The following is a 25,396-nucleotide window of genomic DNA, read 5'->3' as shown; positions in this document are numbered from 1 at the left end:
GCACCCAATTAATAAGGGTGGGGCTGCACAAAACCGAACCAGAACGGAAAACCGAAACCGAAACCGAAGATTTTAAACCGAACCGAACCGAAACCATATTGCTATGGTTTATTAATGGTTGTCGGTTTTAGATAACCAAAAGTATTGGTTTCGTTTTAGGTTTTATCTCAAAACCGAACCAAAACCAATTGGTTAACCGATTAATAGTGACCATAGCAGAATGAATCTTTTCACACTGATGATTTGTAGTTAATGAATGGTTAGGACTTTTAGGAGGATTATTCAAGTTAAAGCCTTTTTCTGTCATTTTAGTTGCTCGTCATTTATGCCTCTGATATGTTTCCAGTAAACTTTTCTGCCACTTGTAGTATTGGGTGTACTGTTTGTGTAAACTATAAAGCACTGGCACATTATTGTTTATAAATCATTCGGTTAACCAAAAACCGTATGGTTTTTAACAAAACCGAGTAGAAACCGAAACCAATGAAACCAAATATGCTATATGGTTTCATTGGTTTTCATTATTGGAAAACCGAGTACTTTGGTTTCGGTTTAGGTTTTGCCAAAAACCGATAAAAACCGAACCATGTGCAGCCCTAACTAAGGGGCACACTACCTGATATTTGCACCCCCAGAGCGCCACCTGTTATTCGCACCCCCATATCTGTTAGGGTGAGGTCATCCCCTACCTTTTAAATTCTGGTTTTTGGAGGGAAAAATGCACAGTTTACTACCAGGTTAGGGTTCGAGTTTTGGGCTATTTCTGAAGAGATTCAATCGTTGTTTTTTTTGGATTAACTTCTAAGACCTATACAGAGAAGGTATGTTCGTTGGATTCGAGAAATCTGGGTTGAATAATCGGGTTTTAGATTAAACAGGGAAGAGAGATACTCGGGGTTGGTTGGTGGTATTTCTGGCAATTGGGAGAAGATATTTCTCGCAGGATTTGCATCCATCAGGTTTGGAAAGAATGGGAAACAGTTGACGTGTTTGAGAGCTAAAAAAGGAACCAAAATCTTCATATTCTCGGTCATTATTCAAAACAGAGAAGGAAATATTCTAGGGATTTTCTCGAGTTGTTTTGTGGAAGTTACGTGGATATTTATTCCCTGCAAGAGTTCTACTCATTCTAGGAAGTGTATGGCACGTGTTTGAAGAGTTTCTGATGCATGGGAATCACCAGCAGATGCGTGCAGAAAAAAAGAAGGAAATATTTCACAGGGGAGTAAAAGAGGATTATTCTTGAGTAACTACGAGATTCGATGGTGCTGCTGGGTATAAAAAGGATCCTGAGGAGTCATAGAGGGTTACGGAGAGTTTGGGGGAGATTAGAGAGCTGTAAAAGTCGAGTTGCAGAAGAATCACCATTTCTGCTGCTGTGAAGAACACCAAGAACATTAGGCGCGCAACAGCAGTCGTTTCTCAACAGTGGAAACGACACACAGGCGAGGGTCGAGAATCAGCGATAGTACTCTGTTCTATCGTTCTTTTCAGTTTGTAACACTTATAACTGTTGCAAAACCGGTTTTTAATATTTTCTATCCATTTCATCTTTGTAAACAATTTTTGAAGCAATGAACAAATATTTTGAGCGTGTTTACACAATGATGAGATAAACCCATCCTCTGGGGCGAAGGAGAAAGCTATTTCACCAATGAAAAGTGGTAATCTCTAATTTATGCAATTATTATATGATTATTTGCCTAGATAAATAAATTGATAAAATGTTTTTTATTAAACAATTGTCATTTCAATTGATGAAGCATGCTAGCCTAGGGTTTTGATGTCCCATACTTTCGATCTACAATTGTTATTTCTAAAAAATCAACTATTGCAATATTAAGAATCAATATGAATGCATGATTTGCATGATTATAATTAGAGAATATAAATCACTTTGATATTGGTAAATAGTGGATTCCATAGCCCCAGTCTTCTCCATATTTTTCATATCACTTTTATTTAAGTTTGCTATATTTTTAGTCTTAAAAATTAAATATAAAATCTTTCGCTTTCACAAGTATCAACGAACTTCTTACTACAACTCAATTTGAAATCACATCAAGCTTCCCTCGTCTCTATTCAACTTACTTTAACTCGGATTGATTCTAGAGAGGTTTGCTCAGATTGTAACGAATTCCTTTTCGAAAGAATAAAAGCTGGTCTAGAAACAATCTAAGGGACCCATCATGCTTTTTGTTTGCTAGATAAAATAGGATTGTTGTGGTCGAGTCAGCCTTATTTGTGTTTGTTTAGAATTCCCTTGCAATTAGGATGTCGAACTGGTATAGCCAATACAATGATTATTCGACTGAGCAACATGAACATTATTCTTTTTATGACCATAGTGTGAATAGTGATTAGGAACACCAAACTTTTGAAGGTTATGGGTCACACCATGGTGATCCCAATTAATATCCACATGCCCACCGGTCATACGAGCAAGATTCTTATAATTCCTCTCCTCTATATGAAGCACGTATGATACTTGAGTCAACTCACAAGTTACTTGAGTCGACACATAAGTTAGCGGACATAAATGACTTAGTTATGGACGAAAGAACGGTAAATATAAGTGAAACTTCTTTAGAAGATACCCTCAGGAAGTTAGCTGAGTCAAAATGTAAGTTAACTGAGTCAACACGTGAGTTTGCTGAGTCAACACGTAGGCTTGGATTAGAGACGGAAGAAAGAGATGGAAGAAAGAGTTAGGTTTATTGACCACTGGTCCCCTTGTATATGCCAGTTGTGCTGATATTAGTCATACCGGTATCTCAGTCCATTAGGATAGGTTCATCTTGGCAGAGGCCTTCAGACAGATATGGGAAACACCGTTCACTTTAAACATCTATTTTTCTCTTTATCCATCTTCTTGATCTTTTCATGTGATTGTTTGACTCCGGTTATGATGTCTAGAAACTATCTGAGTAGAGCCCTGTCACTTATATATGAATTTTAGTATGTTGAGTGCAAACTCGAGTACAGCAATTGGAATTTCGCATCAGGGTACTTCCTCCTGTAGTCAATGAGAGTATGCCAACCAAGGAGATTCTTTAGCGCCTTACAAGGTTTTGCGTAGATAGCTAGGGTTTGGAGTAATGGTTTTGTGGGTACACTTCTGGTAAACCCTCTCGAGACTATATCTCGGTCACTAGGGCCACCTAGTTTTCTAGATTATATTTGCTCGAGGACTAGCAAATAATAAGTTTGGGGGTATTTGATAGACACATTTTTGTGTCTACGTTGTCCTTAATTTTCTGTATTGTTGGTACTTGATTTTGTACTTATTATGGTGTTTTGTGTGTTTGTAGGTATTTTTTGGCAATAAACATTTTTTAAAAATTCTTCTCGAAAAGTTGCTAAAGGCACCCGGAGGGCACATGTTATTCGGACTCGCTGTTTTGGATATGGGGTAACCTATTACTATGGGGCACTCCACTTACTAAGGGGAACACTAGCTGATATTTGCACCCCAAGAATCCACATGCTATTCGCACACCTGTACATGATAGGGGGAGGTCATCTTCTCCATTTGAATTATATTTTGGCGGTAATTGGTTCTTGAAAACCCGAGAGCTTACAGTGAAGATTGGCGGGAATTATATTTTGAAGGAGATTAAATAGCTGGAATTGGCATCAAATATCCTGCTTTGACTAAACAGGGTAGGTAATGTCGTCAGAATCGATTAACTTTAGCTACAATCACGCGTGGGAGAAACGGGGAGTACGTGTATGGGAGGATTTTCTTCATTAAAATCGAGAAGATTTGGGGAGATTTTCTCGTTCCAATTAGTTGATACCAGCCTGTTTAATCGAAACAGAGATGGTAAGAGCTTTAATTTCGAGAAATTAGGAGTGTGGTGTGATGTGGAAGAAAACAGGGCACATTTGTTCTTCGAGATATTCTCGAGATTTTTACTTCATCTGTTGAAGGTTTGCATGAGTTTGAAGCATGCTAAACTTCTTATGGAGCGTGTTTGAGGATGATGAGAGTGCAAAGAGTACATGCAGGCGTGTGGAAGAGATAAAAAAGAGAGAAAATCCAAATTATTCTCGTGCTGCTACAAGTAAGGAAAGAGAATTGATGAGAGTTATTACGCATGATTTCTTTGTCCTGTTGGGTATAAAAGAGAAGTATGGGAGGCGTACAAGGGATGGAGAGTTTGGGGAGCAGTTTAGAGCTTCAACAGAGCTGAAAATCAAGTTGCAGGAAAACTGTTTTCTGCTGGTGCACTGAAGAACACGAAGAACTTTAGACGCACAGAGACAGTCGTTTATCAACAGTGACAACGACAGAGTGGTGAGGGTCGTATGTTACAGCATCAGTGACAGTTCACATATATCGTTCTCTGTAACAGCTGGTTTGTAACACTTATAAATGTTATAAACTCGGTTTTTAATTATTTTCTCCCACATTATCATCCTTGTAAGCACCTTTTGAGCAATGAATTATCTGTTTGAGTGTGTTTGCATCATGAGAAGCTAAACCCATTACTGGGACGATGGAGGAAGTTGTTTTTCACCCATATGGTAATTAAATTAATTCTTTTATAACTATGTGCATAGAATTTAATTGTTTTACGATTTCAATTAATTATTTGTTATTTTGTATGATGTCGCATGCTTAGTTTTGATTACTTTTGATGCGCCATGCTCACAACTTACAATTAATGTTTTATGAAATATACTTTGGCAAAGAATAGAGTTAATATCTCTTTTATTTTGAGCTATCATTGCCTAGGATTAATTCTCTGAACCACTTGAATATGAAAAACAGTGAAATCCTGAGTCCCAATAAATTCTTCATCCTGTGACATATTTTTATATATTTTCTTATTTTTAGTATTTTCATATTTAAGCCTAGAATCAATCTCAATAAAGTCCGAATGAACGACAACCTTATTTACCACTATTCAAAATTCGATCAATGCTACCATTGGAGCCTATCACAATTATAAGAACTTCCTGTCAAATTATGGTAACAAAGAGAAAATACCCTGTCCTTATTGGACTCGAACTCCACATTTTATTCTCCTCGCTCTGTCCTTCAAACCCTAAAAACCCGTAATATATAAAGTATTTCATTTTGCTTCGATTTCTCAGAAACGAAAATATGATGGGTGTAGTAGCCGGAATGGAAAGGATTGGTGATTTACCTCCATCCCTTACTCATCACATTCTCTCATTTCTTCCAATCAAACGTGCTGCTTCAACTATAATTTTATCTAAAAGATGGAACGATCGCTGGTTCTCTTCCCGTTCTTAACTTTACAGAATGGCGATCTCCTCCTACTGCTACTACTACACTTGAATATCGCAACAAAGAAGAAGAAGAAACCGATTCTGATACAGATGGTTCAGAGCAAGAATACCGAGTGATCAAATATTCACCTCCAGTAGATTTATCAGAGACTAATAGGTTCGTGCATTTTCTGGATAAGGTATTATTTCTCGATAACTTGGCTCATATAAAGAAATTTTGTCTCAAAACTGAGAGTAAGTACTTTGATCAAGACCCTGTAAAGAAATGGATCATTTCGATTGTCATGCATGCTGTCGAAGAGCTCATTCTTTCCATTAAGTGCTCAGGGCCTGGAGTGATTCCATTAGAACTATTCTATTGTGAGTCATTGGCTGTGTTAGATTTGCAGTTTGAGAACAAACAGGTTATAGATAAATCACCATTATCACCAATCTCTTTTCAAAGACTTAAGAAACTTCGGCTTTCGTTTATTGAATTCAAGGATGAGAGATTGTAATGTCTCATATCCTAATACTTTCAAGCTAACTTATACGAAGATGACTCTAGTATATAATCAAGCGACTCTTTAAATGAGTTTTTGTTCACTAAAATATGACAACCAAACTTGACATACCAACGCTTGGTGGGTTCAACCGAGCTATGCTCTAACAGATGCTGGAGATCTTGATCATATATAGTACACACATACAAGAAGGAAATAATTGTGCATCAACTTCTTGTGGTCAAATTCCCGGCTTCGAAACGTCCATCTTCTTGTGAATACTTGTCTTGACTCATTAATTGCAGGTATGGATCCTGCATGTTTTAACGCCGACATAGTGTTCCTTTACTGTTTATCCTCATCCAACTTATCATCCAATTGTTGCAATATCTAAAAATACCTTTGTTGCTCTTCATTATACTGAGATAAACTCATTTTCATCTTCTCATCGGAAAAACCAAAATTAGAAACTATTAATCAAAAAATAAATTAAATCTGGTGAATTAAAAAAAAAAATTAAAAAAGAGCAGAAATAGTGAAAATTGATTTATGTAAGAAGGGTATGAGAAATTGAGAATATAATAAAGTGAGTAATATATTTTTTGGGATATAACTGTCTTGCGATGTCTACAAAAATAATAATAACTGTTAACCGTCGTGAAGCTAACCGTCTTTCGCTTTATGGATTTTTCCATCGTGGAGAACCATATTTGCCGATCCGATTGGCTTGTTAATTAAGTTTTTCCACAAATCCGTGTTTTGTTTAGCTATGTCTTCTTAACTGCTTATTCTTCGCTCTGTAAAACTTATCTTCGAGCTTTCTAAATCTTACCAAATCTCTTCCATTTGCATTTCAGATCTACCAGATTTGATCTGATTTTTCAGATCTTCTGGTTAAATATGGATAACCAGTAATTATCTATGTAATCTATTACTATATATAAAGGGAACCCTAATTTCTACAGTAAGTGAACAGTGAATGAAGCTGTAAAATTTCAAAACCCAATTTTGCCATTCATTTTATAGCTTTGTCCAAGATGTTCTAAAAATTAAATGAGGTTGAAACGGTAAAAGACAAAAGAAAATAGAGAGTTAGAGACTAAGAAGTAAGAATAGAGCGGTCACACTGACAGAGTCTCATCAAGGCAATACTGATTTTTGAACTTGTATGCGTGCAGTAGCTACAAGGGGAGGCACGTGCATAGCACATGCAGTATACTACTATTAGATAAAACAATCGTCTTGAAAAACAATTTTAGGTTTTCTTAACAAGTTTTTTGTTTTCGTCTGTAATGGTTTTTATATGCCAAATAAATTTCCTCTTGTATGCTTTTAAAGAAGATTTTCATAGCCTTCATGGTGCTTAAATCGATAGCATTAATAATCTCAAATCCATCGTAAAGTGGAATCTACTTCGGCATGACGTGATTCTACTTCTACATGCTGATTAATGGCTACAGAAATTAATTTTGATAATGATGTTTTTCACATATTACTACCTTTTCAGACATTTTGATCTTAATGAAGAAGACGACCATTCAAAATGGCAGATTGTTAAATCTTGGGCCATCCCTCCAACATTATCAGATTTCTCTTTGAAATTCATGTTTACCATACTTATGATGTATTGCAACGTATTTGTTATTGTAATACATAATATCTATATCCTTTCATGTTTTTCATTGTTTATTTATATGAACATGATGTATAAATTCTTTTTCTTTTCATGTCTCAAAATTAGTACATGCTTGATAGACACATTTTTGTGTCTACGTTGTCCTTAATTTTTTGTATTATTGGTACTCGATTTTGTACTTATTATGGTGTTTTGTTTGTTTGTAGGTATTTTTTGGAAATAAACATTTTTGGAAAATTCGTCTCGAAAAGTTTCTAAAGGCACCCGGAGGACACATGTTATTCGGACTCGGTGTTTTGGATATGGGGTAACCTATTACTATGGGGCACTCCACTGACTAAGGGGAACACTAGATGATATTTGCACCCCAAGAATCCACCTGCTATTCGCACACCTGTACATGATATGGGTAGTTCATCTTCTCCATTTGAATTATATTTTGGCGGGAATTGGTTCTTGAAAACCCGAGAGCTTACAGTGAAGATTTCGACGAGTTTGAAGGAGATTAAATAGCTGGAATTGGCATCAAATATCCTGCTTTGACTAAACAGGGTAGGTAACGTCGTAAGAATCGATTAACTTTAGCTACAATCACGCGTGGGAGAAAACAGGGAGTACGTGTATGGGAGGAATTTCTTCATTAAAGTCGAGAAGATTTGGGGAGATTTTCTCGTTCCAATTAGTTGATACCAGCATGTTTAATCGAAACAGAGATGGTAAGAGCTTTAATTTCGATAAATTAGGAGTGTGGTGTGATGTGGATGAAAACAGCGCACATTTGTTCTTCGAGATATTCTCGAGATTTTTACTTCATCTGTTGAAGGTTTGCATGAGTTTGAAGCATGCTAAACTTCTTATGGAGCGTGTTTGAGGATGATGAGAGTGCACAGAGTACATGCAGGCGTGTGGAAGAGATAAAAAAGAGAGAAAATCGAAATTATTCTCGTGCTGCTACAAGTAAGGAAAGAGAATTGATGAGAGTTATTACGCGTGATTTCTTTGTCCTGTTGGGTATAAAAGAGAAGTATGGGAGGTGTACAAGGGATGGAGAGTTTGGGGAGCAGTTTAGAGCTTCAACAGAGCTGAAAATCAAGTTGCAGTAAAACTGTTTTCTGCTGGTGCACTGAAGAACACGAAGAATTTTAGAGGCACAGAGACAGTCGTTTATCAACAGTGACAACGACAGAGTGGTGAGGGTCGTATGTTACAGTATCAGTGACAGTTCACATAAATCGTTCTCTGTAACAGCTGGTTTGTAACACTTATAACTGTTACAAACCCGGTTTTTAATTATTTTCTCCCATATTATCATCCTTGTAAGCACCTTTTGAGCAATGAATTATCTTTTTGAGTGTGTTTGCATCATGAGAAGCTAAACCCATCACTGGGACTATGGAGGAAGATGTTTTTCACCCATCTGGTAATTAAATTAATTCTTTTATAACTATGTGCATAGAATTTAATTGTTTTATGATTTCAATTAATTATTTGTTATTTTGTCTGATGTCGCATGCTTAGTTTTGATTACTTTTGATGCGTCAAGCTCACAACTTACAATCAATGTTCTATGAAATCTACTTTGGCAAAGAATAGAGTTAATATCTCATTTATTTTGAGCTATAATTGCCTAGGGTTAATTTCTGAATCACTTGAATATGAAAAACAGTGAAATCCTGAGTCCCAATAAATTCTTCATCTTATGACATATTTTGTATAAATTTCTTATTTTTAGTATTTTCATATTTAAGCCTAGAATCAATCTCAACAAAGTCCGAGTGAGCGACAACCTTATTTACCACTATTCAAAATTAGATCAATTTTTGGCGCCGCCGACGCGGATTTGTTTATAGATTTATTTTTAGGTTTTATTTTATTTGTTCTTTTTTACGCGTTTTGGTATTTTTGTTTGCTTTCAGATTTGTAGCTACGCTAAAGAAAAGAGAAAGTGCTGAAAGGAAAGGAAAAGCTCAAAAAGGAAACAAAAGAGAAATCCAAAAGGAGTGAAGAAGAACATTTTGTGAATAATTTTCTTTTTTTTAGAAACTGTAATTAAGGTTTTTATTTTTGTAATATTTTATTTTTGGACTTTTTTTTTTCTTCTTTTCTTTTGGACATTGAACATTGGACTTTATTTTTAAAACCCTACGGAAGGGTAGTTTTAAATAAACTGTTTCCAGAGAAGGACGGCGATTACGATATCGCCTCGGTCCCTCGGGTTTGTACATGACATAGGAGTCGTGGCCCGAGTCGACTTCAACGGTTCATCCCCGTCTGGAACGGGAGGTAAGAATCCTAAACACCCGCGAACCCCCTGTCAACGGGTTTACTGGATGATTTCGTATGCATATATGTTGAGGACCTGAAATCGGATTTAATTTTCTAGTAAAGGGCAAGGCCTGGCCAAATCAAGATAAGGACTCGGATTTCATCACCGTTTTCTTCTTGCCCGCCTTAGGAACACGTAACCTACGCGAACCTAAGCCTTAAAATTTGGACTAGAACGAGGGCGATAGGGTAACGAGCTTATTAGGAAAGTCGTTCGGAAAATATTGGTTACTCTTTTGAGCATACTTTAAAGTTCATTATGGTTTCTGTGAGTTGAATACGCCGCCTTGTAACGTCGGTGAGGCCTTGGGTATCAAAGCTCCATTGAGCTTTGATAGACACATTTTTATGTCTTATTTGTCCTCAATGTTCTATATTGTTGGTACTCGATTTCGTACTTATTATGGTGTTTTTATGTTTGTGTAGGTGTTTTTGGAGAAATACACTTGTGTGGAAAAAGTTGCTCAAAAAGTGTTATTTGGACCCCGGAGGATATTTGCTATACGGACCCCCAGATTTGGCTAAGGGGACCCCAGCGTTATGCATAGTCCAAATTCATCCTCAGCACCCAATTACTAAGGGGCACACTACCTGCTATTTGCACCCCCAGAGCGCCACCTGCTATTCGCACCCCAGTATCTGTTAGGGGGAGGTCATTCCCTACCTTTTAAATTCTGGTTTTTGGCGGGAAAAATGCACAGTTTACTACCATATTAGGGTTCGAGTTTTGGGCCATTTTTGAAGAGATTCAATCGCTATTTTTGATTTGGATTAACTTCTAAGACATATACAGAGAAGGTATGTTCGTTGGATTCGAGAAATCTTGGTTGAATAATCGGGTTTTGGATTAAACAGGGAAGAGAGATACTCGGGGTTGGTTGGTGGTATTTCTGGCAATTGGGAGAAGATATTTCTCGCAGGATTTGCATCCATCAGGTTTGGAAAGAATGGAAACAGTTGACGTGTTTGAGAGCTAAAAAAGGAACCAAAATCTTCATATTCTCTGTCATTATTCAAAACAGAGAAGGAAATATTCTCGGGATTTTCTCGAGTTGTTTTGTGGAAGTTACGTGGATATTTATTCCCTGCAAGAGTTCTACTCATTCTAGGAAGTGTATGGCACGTGTTTGAAGATTTTCTGATGCATGGGAATCACCAGCAGATGCATGCAGAAAAAAAGAAGGAAATATTTCACAAGGGAGTAAAAGAGGATTATTCTTGAGTAACTACGAGATTCGATGGTGCTGTTAGGTATAAAAAGAATCCTGAGGAGTCATAGAGGGTTACGGAGAGTTTGGGGGAGATTAGAGAGCTGTAAAAATCGAGTTGCAGAAGAATCACCATTTCTGCTGCTGTGAAGAACACCAAGAACATTAGGCGCGCAACAGCAGTCGTTTCTCAACAGTGGAAACGACACACAGGCGAGGGTCGAGAATCAGCGACAGTACTCTGTTCTATCGTTCTTTTCAGTTTCTAACACTTATAACTGTTGCAAACCCGGTTTTTAATATTTTCTCTCCGTTTCAACTTTGTAAACAATTTTTGAAGCAATGAACAAATATTTTGAGCGTGTTTACACAATGATGAGATAAACCCATCCTCTGGGGCGAAGGAGGAAGCTATTTCACCAATGAAAAGTGGTAATCTCTAATTTATGCAATTATTATATGATTATTTGCCTAGATAAATAAATTGATAAAATGGTTTTTGTTAAACAATTGTCATTTCAATTGATGGAGCATGCTATCCTAGGGTTTTGATGTCCCGTACTTTCGATCTACAATTGTTATTTCTAAAAAATCAACTATTGCAATATTAAGAATCAATTTGAATGCATGATTTGCATGATTATAATTAGAGAATATAAATCACTTTGATATTGGTAAATAGTGGATTCCATAGCCCCAGTATTCTCCATATTTTTCATATCACTTTTATTTAAGTTTGCTATATTTTTAGTCTTAAAAATTAAATCTAAAATCTTTCGCTTTCACAAGTCTCAACGAACTTCTTACTACAACTCAATTTGAAATCACATCAAGCTTCCCTCGTCTCTATTCAACTTACTTTAACTCGGTTGATTCCAGAGAGGTTTGCTCAGATTGTAACGAATTCTTTTTCGAAAGAATAAAAGCTGGTCTAGAAACAATCTAAGGGAGCCATCATGCTTTTTGTTTGCTAGATAAAATAGACTTGTTGTGGTCGAGTCAGCCTTCTTTGTGTTTGTTTAGAATTCCCTTGCAGTTAGGATGTCGAACTGGTATAGCCAATACAATGATTATTCGACTGAGCAACATGAACATTATTCTTTTTATGACCATAGTGTGAATAGTGGTTGGGAACACCAAACTTTTGAAGGTTATGGGTCACACCATGGTGAGCCCAACTACTATCCACATGCCCACCGGTCATACGAGCAAGATTCTTATAATTCCTCTCCTCTAGATGAAGCACGTAAGATACTTGAGTCAACGTGCAAGTTACTTGAGTCTACACATAAGTTAGCGGACACAAATGACTTAGTTATGGACGAAATAACGATAAAAATGAATGAAACTTCTTTAGAAGATACCCTCAGGACGTTAGGTGAGTCAACACGTGAGTTTGCTGAGTCAACACGTAGGCTTGGATTAGAGACGGAAGAAAGAGAAGCTCGAATTACTCGTGATTTCTAATACATTCTTTCCTATATCACCCGTGAAAATGAGGATAATTTTTATAATAATCAAGATGAAGTGGTTAGAATTGGTAACACTACTTGTTTAGATGAGGTTCGATCATTTTCATGTTATTATAATGATGATTATGATGAGGATAGTATTGATGAAGAACATGAAATATGTAGGCATAGTGATCAGGAATTTGTTACTCCGATTGAGCTCTATAATGATAGTTTTGTTTCTAGTACAAATACAAATAATTTTAATAATTACTCACCTATTCAAAAGGATGATAATTTGACTAGGGACACCACTGTTTTAGACGATGTAGTTCATGATCCTTTAGCCTGCAGTGTGTTGGATAATCCATTATTAGATGTGCCTATCAGTGAATCGGAAGAAGTAACTTTGATTAGCACCTTAATCAATGATCCTTTACTAGAAACTTTCTCTGATGATCCTTTATATGATTGTGATGATGGTTTAGAGGAACGAGTTTATTTTGAGTCTAGCGATTTAGAAACAACAGTCTTAGACAAAGAAAGTGAACTCGTAAAAATGAGTGAGGATGCACCTGATTACAACTTAGAAGAATCAATTGACCATTTTCAGGAATCTAATGATTTAGAAATTATGAAAATTGTGACTAGTCTACCTAGAGACACTGAAAACTCTAAGTTTGAGGGTGATTATCACTTTCCTGGTGCCTTACCTTTAACTCTTAGAAAGTTCCCTCGTGTAGGACTTGACATTTTTACCTCAACCATCTTACAAGATTATCTTCATACACTTTTTCCTGAACCTAGTTGTGTCCATAAGAGAGCTCAGTTGTTAGAAACCCATCCTCTGGTTGATGTGGTTAACCCATGCTATGATACAAAGATTGATTTCGTTTTCCCACCAAAAACTTTTATTCCAATTATGGGAACGTTTGAATTTGAAATGTGTCCGTTATTGAGTTTTGAGACTAAACCTAATTACTTTAGGAGATTAGGGTCGACACATTTGTTTAAGGAAGACCACCTCTTTCATTGTGGTCAGCTGTGTGAGTCAAATATGATTGACTTAGAGGATCCCCAATTATTCAGGCTTTTGTTATGCACTTGTAAATTCTTAATTGAGTATTTCCAGACTCTTCAGCCTGATCTTCAGAATGCCTTGGAGGAAATCCAACCGATGAAAACTTTTTATAGAAGTAGCACCAATGTGGTGGATACAAGCTTCGGGTCTGATGCTAAGTTTGCTGCTTTGTCTAGAAGGTTAGAAGCTTTGGAATTGAATCATCCTAAACATAAGTCTCTTGTTGAACTTGATGACAGGTTTAGAGCCTCTCAAGTGTCTAGTTGTGGAGTAGAACCAAATAACTCGTTTTGGGAAGGTCAGGTTAGTGAAGAGCAAGCCCATGCTGTCTATAACAATGCTAGGTTTGAGAACCGTCAGAAGTTTGACCCATACTCAGAGACTTACAACCCTGGTTGGAGAAACCATCCTAATTTTTCTTGGTCTAAGGGTCAGAATCAAGGACAGTCTAGTAATTCTTAGCCTCCCCCAGGTTTTGGTTATGCTAAGAACTTTTCAAGTCAAACCCAGTTTCAGAATGAGAAAAAGATCTTCACCTTAGAAGAAACCCTTACTATGTTAGCAAAGAACCATGAGATGTTATCAAAGAACCATTGTGGTTTTCAAGAAGAAACCAGGCAGAATTTTAAGAATGATTCCCAGTCTCTTGCTAACTTAGAACTTCAAGTCGGCCAAATAGCTAAGTTTCTTAGTGAAAGAGAAGTATGAAGATTCCCTAGTCAAACTGATCCTAACCCTAAAGGAGAGAAATCGTACAATCATGTGAATTATATAACAACCCTTAGGAGTGGAAAGAAAGTTGACAATAAGGTTGCCATGCCTGATAGTGAACATGTTGTAGTTCACCCTGCTGAGCCAGAAAATGAGGAGACTGATAGAGTCTCCAAAGAGACCAATGAGGGTCATGCTGAGCCCGGATTTGTTCCCAGAGCCCCGTTCCCCCAGCTGCTAGTTCCAACTAAGAGGGAGTCCAACTTTAATGATATATTGGAGGTTTTTAAGCAGGTTATTATCAACCTCCCCTTGTTAGATGTGATTAAGCAGATTCTCGCTTATGCCAAGTTTCTTAAGGATATGTGTACGCGAAAGCGAAAACTTATGTCCAGAAGAAAGCCTTCCTAGCTAGTCATGTGAGTTCTGTTATTCAGAATACCACTACTTCTAAGTATAAAGACCCAGGGTCCCCTACTATTTCTTGCAAAATAGGTAAATACCGTGTCGAGAAAGCTTTGCTTGACTTAGGAGCCAGTGTGAACTTACTGCCATACCATGTGTACCTTAAGCTAGGACTTGGTGAGATGAAACCTACCCAGATGACACTTCAGTTAGCTGATAGGTCCGTTAAAATTCCTCATGGTGTGATCGAGGACGTTCTTATTGAGGTCGACAAGTTTATTTATCCAGTGGATTTTGTTATCCTAGATACCCAACCTGTCCCTGACCCAGAGAACCAAATACCATTGATTTTAGGTCGCTCGTTTTTAGATACATCCAATGCGATCATTAACTATTGAAATGGTATTATGAATTTGTCTTTTGGTAATATGACTATTGAGCTGAAAATTTTTAATATTAGTAAGCTACCCTCTGAACTAGATGACTCGAACATAGAAGAGGTGAACATGATAGGAACATTAGTCGAGGAGTCATTACCAAACACTTTGTTAGAAGAACCATTAGAGAAATGCCTATCCCACTTTGGGATTGATTTTGATGATGACAATGTGATTAATGAGGTGAATGCTTTGTTAGATTCAACCACTTTGATAGACACTAGTAATGGCTGGAAACCTAAGTTCGAACCTCTACCCGTTTCTGAGTCTACCCTAGTTCCTTTGTTAGAAAAGCCTCCTAAGTTGGACCTTAAACCATTACCAGATTCCCTGAAGTATGTGTTTTTTTAGGCCCATATGAAACTTTACCTGCGATTATAGCATCCGACTTGGATAGTGATCAGGAAAGTAGGCTAGTGACTGTCCTTCAGAATAACCAGGAAGCTTTAGGGTGGACCATAGCAGACATTAAGGGTATAAGTCCTACTGGTTATATGCATCAGATCTATTTAGAGAGTGACACCAAACCTTCTAGGTAGATGCAACGTCGACTGAACCATAATATGAAAGAAGTAGTTCGAACCGAGGTCCTTAAGCTGTTAGATGCAGGCATTATATCTACCCTATTTCAGACAGTAAGTGGGTCATCCCCGTTCAGGTTGTTTCCAAGAAATACGGTATTACTGTAGTCCAGAATGATAACAATGATTTAATCCCAACTCGGGTGACAACGGGTTGGCGTGTCTGTATTGGATATAGGAAATTGAACAAGGTCACTATGAAGGACCACTTTCCCCTTCCATTCATCGACCAAATGCTAGAGAGATTAGCTGGACGTAGCTACTATTGCTTTTTAGATGGATATTGCGGTTATAATTAGATTGTCGTAGCCCCAGAAGACCAAGAGAAAACCACTTTTACCTGTCCCTTTGGTACCTTTGCGTATAGACGCATGCCTTTCGGGCTATGTAATGCCTCTGCGACCTTTCAGCGTTGTCTGTTGAGCATATTTTCTGACATGGTAGAACGGTTCTTAGAGGTCTTTATGGATGATTTTTCAGTGTTTGGTTCGTCTTTCGATGAGCGCTTGCATCATTTGTCATTAGTTTTGACTAGGTGTAAGAAAAAGAATTTAGTGCTTAATTGGGAGAAATGTCACTTCATGGTTCGTTCAGGAATTGTTCTAGGGCATATCGTATCTTCGAAGGGTATAGAGGTAGATAGATCCAAAGTTGACCTCATTAAAACTTTACAGGTCAAAAAAACCGTAAGAGATATTAGGTCATTCTTAGGGCATGCAGGTTTTTATCGCCGATTCATTAAGGATTTTAGCTTAATTTCTAGACCTCTTTGCAATTTTCTTGCAAAAGACGTTAAGTTTGTCTTTTATGATGCTTGTTTAGAGGCTTTTGAGAAGCTTAAGAATTTATTCACTACCGCCCCCATAGTCCAGGCACCCAACTGGAACCTACCCTTTGAGATCATGTGTGATGCTTCAGATTATGCTATTGGTGTTGTGCTAGGTCAGCGAGAAAATAAGTTAGTTCATGTGATTTACTATGCTAGCAAAACTCTGAATGATGCCCAGTTGAACTATACCACTACGGAGAAGGAACTATTAGCTATTGTATTTTCCTTAGACAAGTTTAGATCCTACCTCTTAGATTCTAAGGTCATAATCTTTACTGATCATGTTGCTTTGAAGTATCTTCTTTCCAAGAAGGATATTAAACCTAGATTGATTAGATGGATCCTATTGTTGCAGGAATTTTCCTTAGACATTAGAGATAAAAAAAAAGGTGCAGAAAATATAGTAGCAGACCCCTTGTCTAGGCTTGTTGTGGATACCCTTAATGATTCTCCTCCTGTTAGGGATAGTTTTTCTGATGAACAACTGTTCTTTGTTACCCAAGCACCTTGGTATGCGAATATAGTGAATTATCTTGTTACTGGTCGAATGCCCCAACATTGGGGTAAACAAGATCGTTCTAGGTTTTTAGCCGAGGTGAAGCACTTCTTTTGGGATGATCCTTATGGAGGTAAAGCACTTTCTTATTTGGAAGAGGAAGAAGAAGAAAAGAAAAAAGGGAGGTAGCTACTTCCCAGTTAGTTTTGAAAATCATCATCTTCAAAACAAATCATATGAATTGGTATGAAATTGAGTATCAAACCCAAAGGTACAAGTAAACTGATAGACACATTTTTGTGTCTGATTTGTCTCGATTCTATATATTGTTAGGGCTCATTCTTGTACTTATTATGGTGTTTTATTTATTTATAGGTATTTTTGGCCAATAAACATTTTTGGAAAAAATTGGCTCGAAAAGTTGTCGGAAAGCACCCGGAGGACACTTGCTATTCGGACCCTTGGTTTGGATAAGGGGAACCCCCAGGACACCCCTTAAGGCAGTTGCTAAAGGCACCCCTACTCTGGATAGGGGGCGCCCCCTTTTTCTTCATCGTTCAAACACTGTTTTGGCGGGAAACTCTATTATTAGCTGTGTGAATTTGGGAGCATCAGTTGGACGTGAAATAACGAGATTCAATGGCTGATTTTTGTTGGGCTGGACTTCGTAGAGCATAACAGGGTTGGTATATGTGATTGGATCGAATGAATTGGGTTAGATCGACCGGGAGAAGGAAACAGAGGTGTTGTGGTCACGGGTTGCTGTTGGAATATTTATTAGACAATTCAGGGAGATTAAAGGCTAGAAAAGCTTCCCCAACATTCGTTGTTATCTAATAAAGAGTTTGGAAGTTTTGGGAGAGGTCAAATACGCGTGAAGAGAGTTTGGCAGAAAGAAATCTCTGAAACTTGTTGTGGAGATAAACCAAGCTTTTGGGGGAGATTTAATCGAGTTGTGGCCTATAAAAGGAGAGGGGATAAGTCATATAAGGGGTACGAATCCTTTCAGAGAAGTTTAGAATACCACAGAGCTCCAGAGATCGAGTTGCAGGAAAATACCTTATTCTGCTGCTGCTGCTGAAGAGGAAGAACACGAAGAACATTGACGCACAAGCAACTGTCGCAGAAAACTATCGTTGTCTCACAGCAGAACCTATGTGTCGTTCATCATAGCGGTTGCATTAGGTCTTTAGATACTATTTCTCCCTGTAACAGTGATTCTGCAACACCAACAAACTGTTGCGAATCGTCTGTATTATCACTTTTCATCTTTTTAATCATCTTTTGAGCCATAAACAAATATTTTGAGATCATGATTAATATGAGGAGCTAAACCCCATTGTTGAGGGCATAGAGGAAGCTATTTTTCCAACAAAAAGTGGTACAATCTATTTTATTTAATTTATTGCAATTATTATTATGATTATTTGCCTTGAACTATTATTGAATATGATTTTTATTTGAGTGATCGTGAGCTATATTGATGGAGTATGCTTAGTTTATAGACTCTTGATGCTTCATACTTGGTATTTACAATTATTACTTGTGAAAATCTATTAGTTGCAATATAATCAAAGTAAACGAGAAAATTGCATGAATTTAAATATTTGGACCAAATCACTTTGAACTTGGAAAATAGTGGAATCTTAGCCTCAGTGTTCTTTTAATATTGATACCAACTTTGTCAGTGTTTGTTATAACTATTACTAAGTTTTCTATTTAGTTTTGAATTTAAGTCTAAAGTTATCCTTCACAAGTTCGAGAATAGAATCATTTTTTACCACTATCTACGAACCACATCAATTTTTGGCGCCACCGACACGGACTTGTGTTTAGGGTTTTAGATTTTTTTTATTTTTATTTTTTATTTTATTTTTTATTTTTGTTCTTTTTTATGTTTTTGGGTATTTATCTTGTGTCTACAGGTTCTGGATCATAAATAAAATTGAGCCAAAGAGTTTGGTGATTTCATAAAGACTTGGAGCTAAAGATTAAAGCAAAAAGAACAGAAAAGAAGACAATTTTATTTTAGACAATTTTAGTTTAGGGTTTGTTTATTTTCTTTTAGAAAAAAAAAAACAGTATTAGGGTTTATTATTTTTGTAATTTTTCTTTTCTTTTTGGACTTTTGGACTTTGAGACATTATTTTTTTATTACCCTACGGAAGGGTACTTTAAATATAAACTGTTTGCAGAGAAGGAGGAAAATTACGATATTGTCTCTGCACCTTGGGTTCGTACACTAGACATCGGAGTCAGTGGCCCGAGTCGACTACAACCGATTCATCCCCCGTCTGGAACGGGAGGTAAGATTCTAAACACTCGCGAATCCCCTGTCAGCGAGTTACTGGACTCCTTCGTATGCATATATGTTGAGGATTGAATACGGACATTTATTTTTCTAGTAAAGGGAAAGGCCTAGCCATACAAGATAAGGGTTCGGATTTCATCACCGTTCTCTTCTTGCCCTCTTTAGGAACACGTAACCTACGCGAACCTAAGCCTAAAATTTTTGACTAGAACGAGACCGATAGGGTAACGAGCTTAACAGGAAAGTCATTCGAAAAATATTGGTTACTCTTTTAAGCATACTTCGAAGTTCTTGACGGTTTCTGTAAGTTGAATGTGTGACTGCGCCGCCTTGTAATACCGGTGAGGCTTGGGTATCAAAGCTCCACCGAGCTTCCCTCGCCTCTATTCAACTTACGTTAACTCAGATTGATTCCCGAGGGGTTTGCTTAAATTGTAATGAATTCCCGTTTGAAGGATTAGAAGCTGGTCTAGAAACAATCTAAGTGGAGCCATCATGCTTTTTGTGTGCTAGAAATCAATAGGTTTGATTTGGTTGAGTCGGCCTTGATCTGTGTTTGCTTACTCTTCCAATTTAGAAAATTCTATTGCATGCCTGAACGTAAAAGAGACGCACTAGGTAGATTTGTTAAAGAGAAACCTAGTAGTTCGAAGCGTCTCGATTACCTTAATCTAGAGAGTCCGACTTTTGAAGAGTCTGTTTTTGAACGTCCTTTAACTTACATCTGCCTTTTTGAACAAGTTTTTTCCTAGGCACAAAACATCGTCTATTAGGACGCAAATCTGCACGTTTTCTCAACAGGAGGGAGAAACTTTGTATAGGTATTTGGGAAGGTTCAATGATTTATTATCCCAATGTCCTCATCATGGTTTAGAAAAGGTTAGGTTAGTTCAGATCCTTTATGAGGGTTTAGATTATCCCACCACAACCACAGTAGAATCTATGTGTACTGGTGGATTTGAGAACCAAACAGTTGATGACGTGATGACATATTTGCATGAAGTCGCCGAAAAAACCCAACAATGGGAAAGTAGTAGGGGACCCCAGAAAACAATTCTTCTTAGCAGAGAAAACGTTAATAGGGTAGAAGGAGGCTATGAATCAGATGCCAAAATTGCTGCTAAGCGAAAAGGTTAGAAGCTTTAGAAGTGGGTAACACTAGTGGTAGATTGGAGCCTCTTTGGGAAGGCCAGAATAATGAAGAGCAAGCCAATGCTCTATATAATAACACTAGGTTTGATAATCGTCAGAAGTTTGACCCATATTCAGAAACCTATAATCCTGGTTGGAGGAACCATCCGAACTTTTCATGGTCTAAGGGCCAGAGTCAGGGTCAGTCTAATAATTCTGATGCTCCCCCAGGTTTTGGCTACACTAGGAATACATCAGGCCCAGAAAATAAAACGACTAGCTTAGAGGAATCTATTAAGATGTTAGCAAAAATTCAGGAAATGTTAGCACAGAGCCATATTAGTTTTCAACAGGAAACCAAGCAGAATTTTCAAACTAATGCTCAGAGCCTTGCTAAGTTAGAACTTTAAGTCGGCCAAATAGCTAAGACCTTAAGTGAGAGAGATAATGGTAGGTTCCCTAGTCAGACTAATCCCAATCCTAGAGGAGTTCATGAAGTAGGTACAAAACCATCGAATCAATTGAATGTTATTAGAACCCTTAGGAGTGGTAGAATAGTAGACAATCAGGTAACCATGCCCGATAGTGAACATACTTTAGTTCACCCCTCAAGACTACTAGCTAAGGAAACTGATAAAATTTCTGATGATGCCAACTCAGTCCCTGAGAGGTCTGATTTTGTTCCTAGAGCCCCATTTCCTCAGCTATCAGTACCAACAAAGAAGGAATCGAACTTTAATAACATATTGGAAGTTTTTAAGGAAGTTACCATAAACCTTCCTTTATTATATGTAATTAGGCAAATTCCTGCTTATGCCAAGTTCCTTAAGGATATGTGTACGCGAAAGCGAAAACTTAGCGTCCATAAGAAAGCCTTTTTAGCTAGTCACGTAAGTTCAATTATTCAAAAAACTACAACTCCAAAGTACAAAGACCCAGGTTCCCCTACCATTGCTTGTACAATAGGTAAACTCCGAATAGAAAAAGCTTTACTTGACTTAGGAGCCAGTGTGAACCTACTTCTGTACCATGTGTACTTACAGCTATGACTTGGTGAAATGAAACCTACTCATATAACACTGCAGTTAGCTGATAGGTCTGTTAAAATTCCTCGAGGTGTTATTGAGGATGTCTTTATTGAGGTCGACAAGTTTATATATCCAGTGGATTTCGTTGTCCTAGATACCCAACCTGTCCCTGACCCAGAGAACCAGATACCTGTGATTTTAGGTCGCCCATTTTTAGCTACGTCTAATGCAATCATTAACTGTCGAAATGGTGTGATGAGTTTATCTTTTGGTAATATGACTATGGAGATGAACATTTTTAATGTCAGTAAGCTACCTCATGAGCTAGATGACACATGTGTTGAAGAGGTGAACATGATAGAAGCCTTAGTTCAGGAGTCATTACCAAACATTTTGTCTCAAGACCCATTAGAAAGTTGTCTATCCCATTGTGGTTTAGATTTTGACGACGATAGCACTATTGAACAGGTGAATGCTCTATTAGATTCTACCCCTGTGTTAGACACTGATAGATGGAAATCTAGGTTCGAACCATTACCAGTTTCTGAGACTACCCTAATTCCTTCTTTAGAAGAGCCCCCAAAGTTGGACCTTAAACCACTACCCGATACTCTAAAGTATGTGTTTTTAGGCCCATCTGAGACTTTACCTGTGATTGTAGCTTCCGATTTGGATAGTGATCAGGAAAGTAGGCTAGTAAATGTACTTCAAGACAATAAGGAAGCTTTAGGGTGGACTATAGCAGACATTAAGGGTATAAGTCCAACTGTGTGTATGCATCAGATTCATTTAGAGGAAGACTCCAAACCTTCTAGGGAGATGCAACGTCGACTGAACCCTAACATGAAAGAGGTAGTTCGAAAAGAGGTGCTTAAGTTTTTAGATGCGGGTATTATTTACCCAATTTCAGACAGTAAGTGGGTCAGCCCTGTTCAGGTTGTCCCCAAGAAATCAGGTATCCTGTAGTCCAGAATGATAATAATGAATCAATCCCAACCCTAGTGACCACGGGATAGCGTGTGTGTATTGACTATAGGAAATTGAACAAGGTCACAAGGAAGGACCACTTTCCCCTTCCCTTCATCGACCAGATGCTAGAGAGATTAGCTGGACATAGTCACTACTGCTTTTTAGATGGATACTCCGGTTATAATCAGATCGTTATTTCCCTAGAAGACCAAGAGAAAACCACTTTTATCTGTCCCTTTGGTACCTTTGCGTATAGACGCATGCCTTTCGGGATTTGTAATGCCCCTGCGACTTTTCAGCGTTGCATGATGAGCATATTTTCTGACATGGTAGAACGGTTTTTTGAGGTCTTTATGGATGATTTTTCAGTGTTTGGTTCATCTTTTGATGAGTGCTTGCACCATTTGACATTAGTGTTGACTAGGTGTAAGGAAAAGAATTTAGTGCTTAATTGGGAAAAATGTCATTTCATCGTTGAATAAGGAATTGTCTTAGGGCACATCTTTTTTCAAAGGGTATAGAGGTAGACAAAGCCAAAGTTTACTTATTAAGACTCTACAGGTCCCAAAAACCGTAAAAGATATTAGGTCATTCTTAGGGCATGCAGGTTTTTACCGTCGATTCATTAAGGATTTTAGCTTGATTTCTAGACCTCTTTGCAATTTGCTTGCAAAAGATGTTAAGTTTGTCTTTGATGATGCTTTCTTAAAGGCTTTTTATAAGCTTAAAACTTTACTCACTACTGCCCCGATAGTCCAGGCACCTAACTGGAACCTACCCTTTGAAATTATGTGTGATGCTTCATATTATGATGTAGCCGTTGTGCTAGGTCAGCAAGAAAACAAATTACTCTATGTGATTTACTATGCTAGCAAAACTCTGAATGATGCCCAAATGAACTATACAACTACCGAGAAGGAATTGCTAGCCATTGTGTTTGCCTTGGATAAGTTTAGATCCTATTTATTAGGTTCTAAGATCATAATCTATACTGATCATACTGCTTTGAAATACCTTTTTTCTAAGAAGGATACCAAACCTAGATTGATTAGATGGACCTTTTTGTTACAAGAATTTTGTCCTGGCATTAGAGACAAAAGGGGTGCAGAGAATGTAGTAGCAGACCACTTGTCTAGGCTAGTTGTTAGTTCCCCTAATAATTCCCTTCCTGTAAGGGACAGTTTTCCTGATGAACAATTGTTCTCTGTTTCCCAATCACCTTGGTATGCAAATACAGTGAATTATCTTGTTACTGGTCGAATGCCTCAACATTGGGGTAAGAAAGATCGTTCTAGGTTTTTAGCCGAGGTTAAGCATTTCTTTTGGGACGATCCTTATCTGTTTAAGTATTATCTGGACCATATTATTAGGAGATGTGTATCTGAGAGTGACCAGTCTAGTATTATCTCCTTTTGTCATGAACATGCATGTGGGGGTCATTTTAGTGCTAAGAAGATTGCTGCTAAGATTTTGCAGTGTGGATTTTACTGGCCTTCGTTGTTTAAAGATTCCCATAGTCATTGTGTTTCTTGTGAGCGTTGCCAGAAGTTAGGAACCATTTCCCATAGAAATATGATTCCTTGAACCCTATTTTAGTGATTGAGGTCTTTGATGTGTGGGGCATTGATTTTATGGGTCCATTTCCTATTTCGTTTGGTTATCTTTACATACTTGTCGTTGTAGACTATTTGTCTAATTGGGTTAAGGCGGTTCCGTGTAAAACGAATGACCACAGGGTCGTAGTCCAGTTTTTGAAAGAGAATATACTTACACGTTTTGGTACGCCGCAAGCTATAATTAGTGATGGAGGTTCACACTTTTGTAATAGACCGTTTGCTCTTTTAATGAAATAATACGGTATTACCCATAAAGTAGCAACCCCATATCACCCTCAGACTAGTGGTCAGGTAGAGGTTTCCAATAGGGAAATTAAACGTATTCTAGAGAAAATAGTTAATCCAAATAAGAAAGTCTGGTCGTCGAGGCTTACTAATGCCTTATGGGATTACCGTACTGCGTTTAAGACACCCATTGGAATGTCACCTTATCGTTTAGTGTTTGGCAAGGCATGTCACCTGCCTGTTGAGTTAGAGCATCGAGCCTATTGGGCTATTAAGAACTTAAACTTTTCACTTGACAAGGCAGGAGCTCAAAGAAAGCTCCAGCTCAATGAGTTGGACGAGATTCGTAGAAATGCATACGATAGTGCTAAGGAGTATAAGAACATAATGAAACTTGTGCATGATAGGAATATTTTACGAAAGTCATTTTCTCTAGGTCAAAAAGTTCTTTTGTATGACACTCGTTTGCATCTATTCCCTGGGAAGTTGCGCTCTAGGTGGACCGGTCCTTTTGTGGTCCGTACTGTTTTTCCTCATGGCACTGTTGAGATTGAGACACCATATGGTAGTAGTTCTTCGAAGGTTAACGGTCAGCGATTGAAGCCCTTTTTAGATCCTTTTCCTACAGGTGATGTTGAGGAGGTCCCTTTGGAGGACCCTGTTTACCTTGATTGACCATCGAGGCGATTTGTATGTTGTATAATATTTTTGTAGGTTTTTGGTTACACTTCACCCAAGTACTATCTTTCCGACTTCTCTCTTTACTATTTCCTCATGTTACTTATATTTTTGGTACTGTTCTTTAATTAGAAACATTGAGGACAATGTTAGATTTAAGTTTCGGAGTGGGGTAGAAATTTTTGTTACCTTTTCGTTGCAATAATAAACTCCAGAGCCTAGAAATTTATCCCTATTAAGGTTGGCACTAACCAATCTAAGTGGATGGAAGCATTTTGGTTGTAGGAGTTGAGGAACCAATCTGACTAGATGGCAACATCTAAAGATTCTATTCATAAAATCACAGAGCTTAGGTGTTAAAAATAACATGATAGTTTCACCATATCTCGTTGAGTCCTTTTCACTTTTGTTTTTATTTTGTTTTGTTTTTAAACTATGTTTCTCTAAGTGATTAGGTGGGGCTCACGATTCAAGTTGTTATCAATGTTAGGGTGAATTAGAGTGATTGAGATACAAAAAAAAAAGAAAAAAAAA

The 25,396-nt window shown here is 37.6% G+C and overlaps 2 pseudogenes; one reads left to right on the top strand and one right to left on the bottom strand.

Moving 5' to 3' along the window:
- The window catches only part of LOC113306338, a 32,466-nt pseudogene extending 9,082 nt beyond the window's left edge, over positions 1-23,384 (top strand).
- Positions 19,988-20,087, bottom strand: LOC113307279 (annotated as a pseudogene).
- Positions 23,385-25,396: the final 2,012 nt, after the last annotated feature.

The sequence above is a fragment of the Papaver somniferum genome, chromosome 8, assembly GCF_003573695.1.
Source record: "Papaver somniferum cultivar HN1 chromosome 8, ASM357369v1, whole genome shotgun sequence".
In the NCBI taxonomy this organism is placed as follows: Eukaryota; Viridiplantae; Streptophyta; class Magnoliopsida; order Ranunculales; family Papaveraceae; genus Papaver; species Papaver somniferum.
Note: the sequence above shows the minus strand (reverse complement) of the source record. Positions and strands in the feature narration are given on the sequence as shown.